At 38.6% G+C, this 13,721-nt stretch overlaps 1 protein-coding gene across 8 annotated transcripts in view; it reads right to left on the bottom strand.

Annotated features, from left to right (window-relative positions):
* ROBO1 (roundabout guidance receptor 1) overlaps positions 1-13,721 on the bottom strand; it is a 698,066-nt gene that overhangs the window by 281,051 nt on the left and 403,294 nt on the right. The gene's annotated exons all lie outside the window — the stretch shown is intronic.

Below are 13,721 nucleotides of genomic sequence, written 5' to 3'. Positions count from 1 at the left end.
TCACCTTTCCCCATCAACTGGTTAGAAGAGGATATGGAAGCTGCACTCAAATTGTGATATCAAATGAGCACGCCCTTGTTCTGGATTTGTTTTCTTTTGGGGTTTTTGGGGTTTTTTTTTGGTTTTTTTTTTTTTTTTTAATCTTTTTGAGGGGTTTTGTTGCTGTTGTTTGGGGTTTTTTTTTTAATTATCTTAACCTAGTTAAATCAATTCTTACACTTACCAAGGCATGACATTGTTTACATAGGACTAAGTGCAAAACCCTGACCTCTGTATTTCCACCATGACCTCAGAGAATAGAGCCCACTCACCCTACCCCAGTTCTTACAACTTTAATTATGTTCGACAAGGCTGCTGTGCTTTAAAGGTATCATTTACCGAGACTAAAAGATGTTTATTTTTATTCCCGTTAATCACTTCCCTTTTGTTTCATTCCATTTATACACCCTGGCTTTTGCACTCAGAATTGCTATCAGATTAGATCACTTCAGATGCAGCTGAACTGAACAGCTTCTTATGCTACTATATAGTCCCATAAAAATCCACACTATTTAACTTTTAGCCAATGTAAATAGAATTGATCACAGAAATTCAAAAGAGTTTCTCAATTGCTAGGCTATTTAAGAAATCTTTAAGGGTAAGTGAGGGCAATACCTGGACAGGGCACAGGGACAGGCCCTACCTGTCTCATTAGTTACAATTTTGACATCATAAATTGGGCTGATACCTTGAAAAAAAATTCCAGCCTTTCTGCATAACTTCCCTGTCATCCAAAAAATGGCCATTCTCTTCCCACATGCTGTTGAACTTACACTTTCAGGAATATGGTTTAGTCAGAAAATTGAGTGAAAATCCAAGGTATCAATGCTACTTTAGAACTATCTATAAGAAAAGTTTAAACACTCTAGGAGAGTTTTATGTGTTACCTCAACAGGTTCTTCGAATTATTTAATGGCATTATGAGGAAATCTACAAAAATACATTAATGCCAAAAGTTAAGCTACAATAGTTTAAAGCCATTATCATTTAGTTTATCATTATCACTTACTTTAAAGCCATTATCCTTTCACTTTATATTTAGATGATGAAGAGCCCAAAGAGAAGTTATTAGATTCAGCCTATTTAATGGAACTTCTAAATTGAAGTAAAAAGTATGTAGTTTTAACTTTATGGCAAACTGCACAATATTCCTGTTTTCTTTTCTGTACCACAAGCTACTTGCTCATTAGACACAAATGGGTAGAAAACAAGACTTTCTTTGTTTGCATACATTAACTTAAAGCTGTAAAACTCATTCAGCCAAACTTTCACCTTTAAACCTTAACCTGATTTGTAACAACATTTGTAGCCTCTAAAGTTACACTGCATGCACCCAGACAGAGTTAATCACCCTTCACTTTTGATACGTAGAATAATGATCTACCACTTAAACTTGAGCCCTTAAAAGCCTGAAGAAAGCTATGTACATATCTGTGTCTTAAATCAGTAGCAAAATAACGAAACTCTACCTAGCAGTGACCAGTTGAAAAGCAAAACAAAAAGAAACATACAACTTGTAGCTCATGGAAGTTGTAAATAAGTGCATTTCAAGTCTCCTCAGATGAAATTCTTGCTTCCCAGCACATGCTATTGATCAGACACCTGGTACTTCTAGGGAAAAGGACAAGTCACAGGGGAAGGTCTGGTTTTATTTTTTGTGTAATTTAAAACTTTGTAAGGAAATTAAAAAAAATTAGTAGAGATTTGAAAATAACGTTCTAAAAGCTGATGAGCTTATTGTCATTTTAAATTTAGAATACATTATGGCTCCCTTCAAACACTGTCTAGTAGGAACCAGATTGTATTAGTTTTCAAAACTGAGCAACAGTGACAGTTGAGGATTTTTGGTATCTAAAAAAATCACAACTATGGGAAACAAACTCTTGGATTTATGCATTATACTTCCCTAAATGCTACCAAAAAAAAAAATATACTGTACAGCACAGGAAAATTCCAAACCAGAAATGTTTTGAAAAAGCTATTAGAGATAAACATACCAAAAAAAAAAAAAAAAAAAAAAAACCAAAAAAACAAAAAAAAAAAAAAAAAAACCAGACAAAAATGAGGAGCTAAAACGAAACCAGTTTGGCTGTTCTGGAAGCAGAGGAAAGATTGACTACCACATAAAAAACACCAACAGCACCAACAACACACAAGAAATCCAATCTTGCAATCAACAAAAAAAGGGAACCTAAATCACAAAATTTTATAAGCCATTAAATGCTTCTCATTTTTTAAGTTAAGAATGCTTCTCATTTTAAGTTAAGAAGAACAGTTAGTAATCATCTCTTTCCCCATTATTAAGGTTTCTATGTAACATCATGTAGAGTAAGTGACACACAACTTGAGCTTCTGCAAAGTAAGATAAAAACTGACATCAATAGTCAAACCTCCTCCGACTTTAAGGGGCTGAAAACTCATCCAGATTTTATTTCCTCAGGCCACAAAAGGAATGAGTTGCTGCTTCTCTTTCATTTATGCTACTAAAGAAGAGGGAGTTATTTTTATTTTCTCTTTATTACTGCTTTAAAAAAAAGAAAAACAAAAAAGGAATCCTCAATTTAAAACAAGTTTTAACAAGTACGATAAAGTCTGCACACATAATACACTGGGTGGAGTAAAAGCCCTCAGAAACACTGCACAGAGCCAATAATGGACTTGTCGCCAACACCCTGTGATTTCATGACTGCCAGAACAAAAACAAATGCCACGTTCAGTTCATTGCAAAGAAAGGGACTCATTAACTTGATGTGGCTTTTTACTTGACCTTAGTAAGGTGAGTAAAATAAAATTTCATTTTATGAGATTCGAAATGATCAGCTGCATGCCTACAGGAATTGTGACGAAATGACCAAGTGAAATTACTAACTCTGCTTAATTCTAATTATTACTAGACTGTAGGTCACTGTGAATTTCTAGCTGAGAGGTTGCTGCTTTCCTTCCTGTAATGAGATAACAGACAAATAAACTCTAAGTGTCTTTCTGGAAACTGATGTAAAATAAAATGTAAATTTCTGTCAAAGACAGAAATATCAATCCTGAAGACACAATAATTTCAGTGCAGACTTTAATCTAATCTTTTTGGAATAATAATCAACTTCATAGACATTTAAACAGTCATTTCCCCCCCAAAAAAATTCAGAGTTATTATTCAAAAATCAAACAAACATTCACACTATCAATAAACTTTAAAGTAAAACAATTTAAAAAAACAAACAACAAAAAAACCAAACAAAAAACCCCCACCACCACCAACGAACAGAAAACCCAACAACAACAATACAAAACAAACAAACAAACAAAAAAAACAACAAAAAAAACCCAACAAGCAAACAACCCCAAGTTTCCTGTGAAAATAATGCTCACTCTTTTTGGTCACAACATTAAAGCACCAGGTCAACCTCCCTACCTTGGCTGTCCTAACAAATGCAGGGGGAAAAAAACTAATCCCCATCTGATATGAGGCACTGGAGGGTGGATGAGGATTAAAAAGTCTTCCACATTATGGTCATGAGAACCACATTAGAGTCTGAATGAAAAGATTAAAAAAAAAAAAACCCAAACTTTCTTATTTTCTGCGGAACACCCCACCATCCCCTCCCCAAATAAAAGCAAGATAGCCACTAAACAAGTAAAAAAAATAGCAATCCAGAAGCCAAAACTGTTGTGAGCAGAGATTTTTCAGCAGTGCACTTAGGGAACTTCATCCCCTAGCAGGTAGAAATTAAAGTGGAATTCTCTTTGAGCTCCAGAGGGATAATACCTTACTCTAGCTCCCTTTTATTTTCTACCTAGATGAACTTGCTGTGGAAAGGTCAACCATTTTAAGCAATAGTACCATTAACGATGCCACTATTTGTTTCTTTTCGCAATTCTGAAAAAAATCCCCATCTAACACTCGAACACACACTTCAGTAGTTTCTGTACTTGCTCTATTAAAAACTTGAAAGTAAACAGAAGTGTGTGTACTGTAATCCTCCTACAGAGTAACAGCCTTTGAGCATTTTGAACATTTATTCCTGATATGACACCAAGCTGTATCACCATTCAGCTCAGCAACTGCCAGAATCATGCTCAAGGAAAGTTAAAGTGCTCACTACGTCCCTAAGCTTGCTTCACTTTATATGTTTCAATATTTGCTTTCTGCACAGGTAACAGAGATTAACATTCATGAGTGGGAGAGAAAACAGAAATCACTATTTTCTGAAGTCTTCTAAAAAGCAAAGTACTCACCAGCAGCATAATCTCATCCTGCATACTCCTTCCCATTTCAAGGCCTGCATTGCTACATACACATTTGAAAAGTCACAAAACTCTCCTCAAAACAATTACTCAGAAGTTCATCTCTTAGTTTCTAAGCTTAACAGCAGCACTTAACAGATTTCTCCTTGTATCAAAGAGTAGGGAAGACTTCATTCCACCCTCTGTATTCAAGAGGTAAATAGCAGCATTGGTTCCTTCTTTCTGCTTTGTATCTACTTTTACATTTCTCCTTTTAATTTTTAAAGGCTGTATAACCTGAGCAATGAGCCTCATTAATCACTACTGAATGATTTAACCCAGCCATTCAGTTCCAGATGCCACTCGGTGCTAGAGATATGCTAATTCCTTCCAAGCTTCACGTCCTTTTGCAGTTGAAACCATAATTTTCCACATTGGTGAAGACAAGATTTTACTCCACACATGGGGCCTCCTGCCAATCACTTTTATGCCTAGCATAGTGCAAGTTTCATTCCACAGCTACATCAGGCCTTTTTGTCAAACCTGTTCATTATAAACATCCTCACTCCTACATTCTGCTGCTACAGCATCATAGTCCCACAAACTCAACCGTCTCCTGTGCCAACTCCTGCATCGGGAAGCAAAGAGTAAAACAGGTTGTTACTATCCCTACTTACTTTGTTTCCTTTTCTTCTTGTTTCCTCACACTACTTTTAATTTTTTTCCCCTTCATCACCTCCTACCATTAAACACTTTGATTATGAAGTACCTGTCAGCTGCAGCTCCTAGGGCCTTAGATATATTCCAAACCCAAAATGTTGCACTGACAGAGTTGTTTTGCGAGTGGGAGGCGAGGGGAGAAGCATTCAGAATTTGCAAATTCCAGTTCTGAACCTGCCTGGCATCCAAGAGATCTCCTAGCACAAAGCTAGGCCAGGTGCCAAGCTTAATACCAGGTTCCAAAAGGTGATGATAGAAGAAAAAGCTTGGTGACATTGCTGAGCACTTGATCTAAAAATAGGATTTTGAGACCTTGTATTATGCTTTCAGCACATAAATACAGGCCCAACTGTAGATTTGGGGGCTGCTATCCTCATCTTGGGTTTACATGCTTGGGCTTATTTGGCCAACAGAAGATGTCTGGGTTGAAAAGTCTGCTTTTGACCAGTGTTAGTAAAATGCCCTACAAAAGTGGCAAGCTGAAAAGTTTCTAAAAGAATACCTACTCAAACACATTTTTGACTGGCTTCTCACCCTTCACAGAGCTAAAGAGGCCCATGCAAATTCAAAGTTATACAGCTTTTTTCAGTTAATTGGCTCTTAAGTCAATGTTCACTACAATCTCAACTTTCAGACAGGCTAAGAACCCACAATGATCCACAAACATTTGCAACTGAAGATAAAGTCAAACACTTTAGGAAATTTAATTTAAACACTAGAATCAAGATTTTCAACAGGTACTACTGATTTTAAGTGGCTCCAAATTTAGACTGTAGGTTCCCAACTTGAACAACTCACAATGCCCTGGAATCCAAAAATCTGAGGTCCAGTAACTACTGAAATCCAAGCCATTCTTGCAAGCATGTCCATCTGGTCACTATCAAACACCATTTCTTTCTCCTTTCACCTACTTCCAGAACAAAGTAAAGTTGAGCCAATGCACATCTTTAGGCCTACATTAAATTCTTACCCATGTATCAAAACCTAATTTCTAAGACAAAAACTGTTCATGTCTATTATGTTACTGTAGAAGCAAATAGTAAAATTTAAGTCTTCTATACACGAGTTTATAACCATGGACTGCTCTATGTGTCTAATCTTCAATATAAAGGCATCTAAGCAATTAGATGAGATGCAATATAACTAACCCAGAATCTAAAATAAATACCTTGCCTGAGGACATGCAAATTTCAGAAGGCACAAAAATGCCAGCCAAGCAAGTTTTAATGCAATACTAGCATGAAACAGTTTAACAGTACTACAGAAATCACAATTCTGATTTATGTACAAGACAGTCAAGGGAGCAAAAGACAAAGACTACAGAATTGAGCAACATGAAAAGAATACAGACTATACAGTTCTCTCAGATGGCTGTCATGGATGACTCCAGCCTGCACTGGTAAGACACTGATCCCTGCCATACGCTGCACTGCATGTCTGGAAATATAGGTTGTTCCACAACTGAGCTTATTCCACTGCTAATTCACTGGGCAAGATGAAGAAAATAAAATATCAAGTTTAAGATTTTAAATCCAGAGCTCAGCACAGGCTTGTCAGATTTACAGATCTTTGATCTACAGTCAGGGGTGTTCATATTATTTTAATCATTCACAATATTAGCATTAGACTTAAGGTAATGCAATACCATATTGAGCAAATACTTCCCAACCAAAAAGGGCAGCTTGAATAATTTTGCATATCTGACTATTCATTTCTTCAAAGAACGTATATGCATTTCAAAAATGCAACAGTCCAGACAACAGGCTTGTTTTCTGATTAAGAATATTCATACCACTTCAATAATAATAATGCATTCAACTACTCATTTTGGTCTAAGCTGAATTTATAGCAAGTTGTACTAAAATGAAACGCTCTCTTAATCTCATTTACAGTTATTTACTTAAATGTAAATAAATATAAACATTTAACATAGTACAAAAAGCTCTATGCCCCACAGAGGTGTAAAGTCTGGTGGCAGAAAACAAGATTTAAATGGGAGTACCTCGTGGAACTTACCTCTACCACCAGTGAACAAACCCATAGAGGTTCTCTCCTATTGTTTAGATATGGAATACAGTACTTTTTTATGGAATTTCTTTGAATGCTAAGTAAGGAAGAAATCTTCAGCAATACATTTACTATTACATGAAAGTACAGACGCTAATACAAGAATTCTATACATGTCAGCCTTCTGAATGAGAAGATAAATACCTAAGATGCCTTTATTTAAAAACAGAAAAAGTTTTACACACTAGTTGTTTAGAGTTTATATATACAAAAAATCCCTTAAGATAAAGCCCAAATGTGTTAAAAATTAGGTAGGAGATGACATCCATGGTATTGCTGTTACCAAAATCCATGTACTGAATATTTACATCTGAAGGTGAAGGCATGCCCAAGTTGCACCATGAGGACCTTCACTCCTCCAACAGCACATTTTTTCACTAAAACCTAGACGGAAAAGTACTCAAGTTTTGTGTAGGTCTTTGGATAGTGGTGCTGAAAGAAACTGTGAGTAAGCCTGAGGACCTGAAATGCAGTTTTCACAAGGACACAAAATTGCATTATAAACTCTTAAAACAAACTGATCTTTTATTTAAATCCACAAGCGCATTCTCTGCCTATTACCAGTAGATTCTCCTTCCTAATTTTCCATGTTTCTGCTTCCAGAAAACACAATTAACATTATTTCCCACTAAAATAAAAGGCAAAAGGTTTTCTCTTCTCCTCCTCTGCATAGTTTGCCTCCTTTTGGTAAGGCCACCTTAAGATCATACCATCCCACAAACCGTTCTGTCCTCAGCAAAGGTGAAATGACTTGGCTGCTCACGGGTGTGAGCAGAGCACTCTGCACCTTCCCCTTGGCTGCAGTTGCTCAGATGGCAAGCAGGCTCTAATTAAAAAGACTGGCCTGACGCTACTCACAAATCTCATTACTGTCAATTTATCAATTTTGTTTTAATCAGTCATACACAGACACACATAGACACATGAGTCTTAGTCAGAAATTTTCCTAAGCTTCAGAACAAGAGAGGCATGGAAAATACCTACAAGTCTGAGAACAGTTCTCAGTATTTGACAGTATTTAACTTCATTGGTTGATTATATACTCCTTCACTTTCTAACAAAAAATAGTTTCCTCACTTTTTTTTCAAAAGACACGAAAAGAAATAGAATATACTTTCCCTAAGTCTCTATTCATTGTTTCACTGAACTGTAGGCCATTTTCCCTTCTACTTACACCTGAAATGGACAATCCCACATACACATCTTTCCCTGTGTGCTCTTGTTTTAACACCAATTATATCATACACATTCGTGGTCGGAAAGGCCTACCCTCATGATGTTCCAGAACCATATTCTATCATTTTTGTGGACAAATCTGGGTAAATGCACTATTTTTTCCTAATAAATAGCAAACCAACAAATTATTTCTGACATCCAGAATTAACTTCATCCCCTTCTTACTTCAGTAAAACTTACCATCACCTTCAGGGTAAGGTAACTCACAGTATTGGCTTACATTAATAATTAGGATACCAAAAGAATTAGCTCTTTAAAAACCAGAACTCAAGACCAACAACAGAATAACACAGCTCTGCACACCTGACTGAAACCAGAAGTCATTATTAGCTTCCCAGGTGCTTCACTTTTTCCCCTGTTGAGATCTTCCTTAGTACCAAGTCTCAGCTGTGTGAGTCCAACATAGCTGGCTGCATCTATGTCGGCAATACAAAACATTTGTGCTCCTAAGACATTTTCTGTCTTCACATAAAATCTCCTTCTGCTCACAGCAATTCAGTGCCGATGCTAAGGCTGACACAGTCAGCCAAGAGACATCAGTGTATGACAGATATATATGTATGTGCATAAATACATGTGTACATACATATGCACACCTTCCTTCTCCTAAAGAAGATACAAACTAGCAAACTATCTGCCCTTAAAAGCATCTCTAGCTTTCAATATTTAAAAATATCTCTTTGCTGCTCTACTCTCACCTTTTGGTCAAGCTTCTCATCACTAACAGAAAAATACTCTTACTTCCCCTGTTTACACAATTTATTGGACTTAAAATACACCTTGGTTGCTACTTCAGTTACCTCACTATTTACCTTACAATTTTATGAAGAGGCACTCAGGCGTAAAGCTAAGGAAGGTTATCACCACCAAATGAGATTATACAACTGAGTACACAAATAAAATGTGTCGGGACCTCAGCATATGAAATTCTTAAGTGCCCTTTCATTTGCTTGGAAAGAGCAAGGCTCCTACTAAATTCCTGGTCACAAAGTAACCTTGAAATATTAACAACTATTGACAGCAAAATGACTCATTCCTAACTATTCAAGTACATAAAGCTCACAACAAATTCACAGCTTAAAACATTGACTGTGGGAATCTTCATTATGAAAGGAAAATTTTGAAGAAGAATCTAAGCCAGCTACCAGGACACCAAGCCAAGTGACCGTTATCCACCCAGCGCATTTAACAACAACAGAAATATTACACTGAGAATTGCAGCAACTGACTGGACTTGCTAGACCCAGCAAATTATTATTATATTCATTAGCGAAAGCTATCCCATAATGAGACATAATATTACAGTTGTTTAGGACTGTGAAAAAAAACTCTTCCAGTTATTTAGGAAAATTAAGTGCCAACCAAAACCAATGTTATTTGAGAGTGAGGGAACAGGTTCTCAGATTTTTAAGTACAACTGTAGATTTTTCCGTCTTGAATTTCTAAATTTCTTCTCTTTCCACCTTCTAATGAAAACTAAAGTGGTTTTGATTCCTTATGGAATCTCTCTAGCCATCACTTCCAAAGCATTTTATGCTAAAGCATCATTTGGCAAGCATTTAATGTCTAATATTAACATGTGATAACACTGCTACCTGTGTGTCACTGGTTTCTGATATTTGTAATGGCCCATCTATCTTTGTAGATCCAATCAAAACCTTTATCATGTAGACTCAGGAGTATTCTTTACATAAATTCATGTTTTCTAATAAAATCTTATGGACAGTACACATGATTCCCTCAAAATTCAGTACCCCAAACATTACAGATGATCCCTGCTAATGAAGTTACTGTGTAACTTCAACAAAAAACATCTGACAACCAACACTGACTGCAGTGAGCAAAAATCAGCTTGAGTGTTTTTCTGGTTTAAACTAACTTAAGTGCCAGGCAATAGGGGGAAAAAAAAAAAGTGCCTCTTTCTAGGTAAAAGGTAACAAAATCTGCATTTATACAAAGTGAAAAAAAAAGAAGTTTGCTCTCCACAGATACTATCAGTACTCATAGGGATAAGTGGTTTTGAATCCAACACCTGGATACTTGGGGAATATTTCATCACAAGTAAGGAATTACCAATTTTACAGCATGTGGTTATTTCTCTGCTAGCTTCGTCTTCCAACACAATACAAGCGTGGCCAGCTTCTTCAGCTCTAAGCAGCTGGCTCAATCCTTCTTAAATATTCTTACAGTAGAATTACTTAGAACAGCACACAATGCATTAGGGGATAGGTGAAAAATGCAGTTTTTAAGTTTTCCTGGGTGACTTACTTGCTTTTACGGATTAGGAACTTAATACTTTCATAATCCTTTGAATTACCCTGTATTTTTTTAAAAAAAGCTCTCCTGATTTATTACTGTTAGACAGAAAATACGTAAAAGGAGTAGAAACATTTCCAGAAATGGTCTAGCACTTCATGAGGGAGCTTTTAAGTCCAAACTTCTGAAACAAACAAACAAAATCTATCAAGGTAATGGCTGATTTATTTACTCCAATAGGTAGGTTAGTCAGCTGGAAAGGACTTTGGGGACACTCCATGGACACCCTTAAACTATTAACCATCAGAAGACAACTCTCCCATGAAGGAATACAAGAGACAATTTTGCCCTCCACTGGCTAGAACTATCACTGAAAAACAGGCCTGCCTCGCTGTGTCAGCAGTGCCTGTTCCACACAGCATGAAAAAACCTCTGGAGCAAATGTACCAATCCCATTGGAAGTACAATAATTAGTAAGGGATAACATGGACAGGAAAGGTGGAAAGGGTGGGTGTTGAGCAGATGGGAATTAGCAAGGCAATGAAATAACTCGTCAAAATATAAAGATTTCCACGGAGGGAAACAGAAAAATCACACAGTGACATATTTAGCCTTGAGAATTGCTAGAGCAGTGAACACCCATGTGGAAAACCAGAACCTTGACACTCGTTCCCAGCAAAAATGTTCTGCATGTTGCCCTTCAGATAAGTGAAAGCTTTTCTTTCCCAAACATATTCATTTGATGATGCTGCTTACTGGGGAGTGGAGACATGAAAAATCCATGCATTCTGAAGCAAATTCTGCCTCAGAATGAAGGAAAAAGGGCAGAATGCAGGTAAATACTCAAGAAAACAAGGATACCAGAGAAGTATCCCTTAAAGCAATTTTTATTCTCTATGCAAAGAAGCACTGAAATTACACTGGGAGAATAAGAGAGGAAAGCTGCTATATTCCAATTTTCAACACTATTCAAATTTAAATTTATTCAACATTTATTAACCACAGGCTTACATGAAAGAAGGTACTTCACAGGATTCCACAGAGACAACACCAGGGTAAAAATTAGGGGTTTTAAATTCTAAGTGGTTTACCAATTACTGTTTTAACAAACACTAACCCACTTACTTTTCTATTATTAAATTTTTTTCTCTTTCCCATCCCCCAATTATTTCCCACCTCTCAGCAGAAGTTTCTAACATGCCATTTAGAGTGTGGCCACACAAACCATTGATTCAGTAGTGGGTGTAAGTGAGGGAAGTGAGAACCTTCAGGGGAAGAGGGAGGAAAGGATCAATCAACTTGCAAGATCAGCTGTCAGCAGAACTCAAAGGATTTCAGTGTGAAAACTGGTGTAGATGACTCCTGTCCTTCCTTCTGCACTGCAGCCATCTGCCCTCAAACTTCATCCTGCCAAAGGTTTCTGGCATCTCCATTGTTCCAGACACAAGACTAACTACTTGACCACACCGTAGTTGAGGGGAAAAAGAAATTCCTCTGGTGAAGGATTTGGAATAGAGTTATTATCTGGTGCTTGTCTCTTATCTCTCTTACTGAATTTGTTTACATGACAAAATTAAAAACCTCCATAAAAATTCATTACTTTCTTCTTTTTTTTTCTCCTCTCCAACTCAGCTGGAATCAACATTATTAGAGAGAGCATCCCCATCCTGGAGGGAAAGAAAAAAAATTGAAAAAAAAAAAACTTGCATGCAACTTAACTCTGTTGAGCATTTATATGATAAGTAAATAAGAGAATTCAAAAATAAATTGAATAAAATTGTTTCTAAACTTGGAACTTAAAACACCCCAATACAGAAGCTATCTATGAAATCAACTTTTCTAAGGTGGGGATGATTGCCATGAAAGATTCAGAAAGAGCAAAGGGGTGCAAAGGCTCTTCCCCATTCCATTTGTTTCTTCCATCACATGAAGGAGGCAACACAGAGAAAAATCAAACTAAAGATGGCATGACTGACATGGTCAAAAGTGAACAGGGTGAGAGCTACTCAGGGATGCAAAGTTTTCCACATCCAAAGCCACAAGGAGCAAACTAATACCTAAGAGCAAAAAATTAATAGTTAAATTTATGATATAATCTAGAAACAGACATAAGTTACTACATTCAGTGACATAATTATGACTTAAAGCTTGAGGCAGTGTACTTAAGTCTTTCAAAAACTTCATTCATTCATTCACTGACCGGATGTCTCATGCTACCATAACTTTAATGACTCAAAGGGGTCCTCCGCAAATTTATAAAAATCAATTAAGGTAGAAAAGTTAGTGCCCAAACCTTCACTATGGCACAAGGATTTACTGCGCTCACTTAGCGTGTGACACAAGGCGTTCCTAAGAACGAGAAACAATACTGCAGGGAGATAAACCCGGCCTCCTGTGAGAAACAGGGTCCTTGCGTAGAGACAAACCCGAAAAGCTCCCGAGCCCCCCACGCCCACCGCGGCCACATGCGCGCCCCGCGGGCGCCGGGAGCGCCGCACCCGCCCCGAGCCCAGCGCCGCTCTCCACGGGGCGCCCAGAGCCAAACCTGCCCTCCACAATGCCCTATTACTGCCGCCCTATCTGTAACCTACAGGCACCGTAAGATGCCCCAACACGCATAAACCCCGCGCAAACTGTGCCTAATGACCATTAATCCCTCCCTATCTCCTCGGCCATCTCCCCCACTCCCGCTTAAGCACGGCGGCGCTTCACTTCACACACGTGGGTAACTTTAATCGTCAAGGTGAAGCAAAACCCATCCCCAAGCCCTCCCTCCCCCTCCTCACCGCCGTGGTCCCCCCCGGTGGCGGCTGCGCGGGGTTTAACCCGGCCCGAGGGCTGGGAGGGGGCGATGCTCCAGGGTCCGCCCGGCGGAGGGTGCGCGGTACCCGCGGGCAGCCGCGCCGAGCGGCGGGCGCAGCCACCTCCCGCGGGAGAAGGGGGTCCCTGCCCGCCGCCCCCTCGGCTCAGCAGCAGCCGTGGTTACATCAATCGACCCTCAGGAGCAGCCGGCGGCGGGAGCCCTGGGACCGGGACCGGACCCGGAGCCGCGCATCTCCCCACACCCGGCTCCCCGCGCCCGGCCCCGGGCAGCCCCCACGGCCGGCGGCAGCTCCCGGGGCAAACGCGGTCCGGGCGCCCACAGGCTGGAAGCTGAGCTTCGGTTTCCGAGCAAAGGAGGG

The sequence above is a fragment of the Corvus hawaiiensis genome, chromosome 2 (genome assembly GCF_020740725.1).
Source record: "Corvus hawaiiensis isolate bCorHaw1 chromosome 2, bCorHaw1.pri.cur, whole genome shotgun sequence".
Lineage (NCBI taxonomy): Eukaryota > Metazoa > Chordata > Aves > Passeriformes > Corvidae > Corvus > Corvus hawaiiensis.
This window is presented reverse-complemented; position numbering and strand designations above follow the sequence as displayed.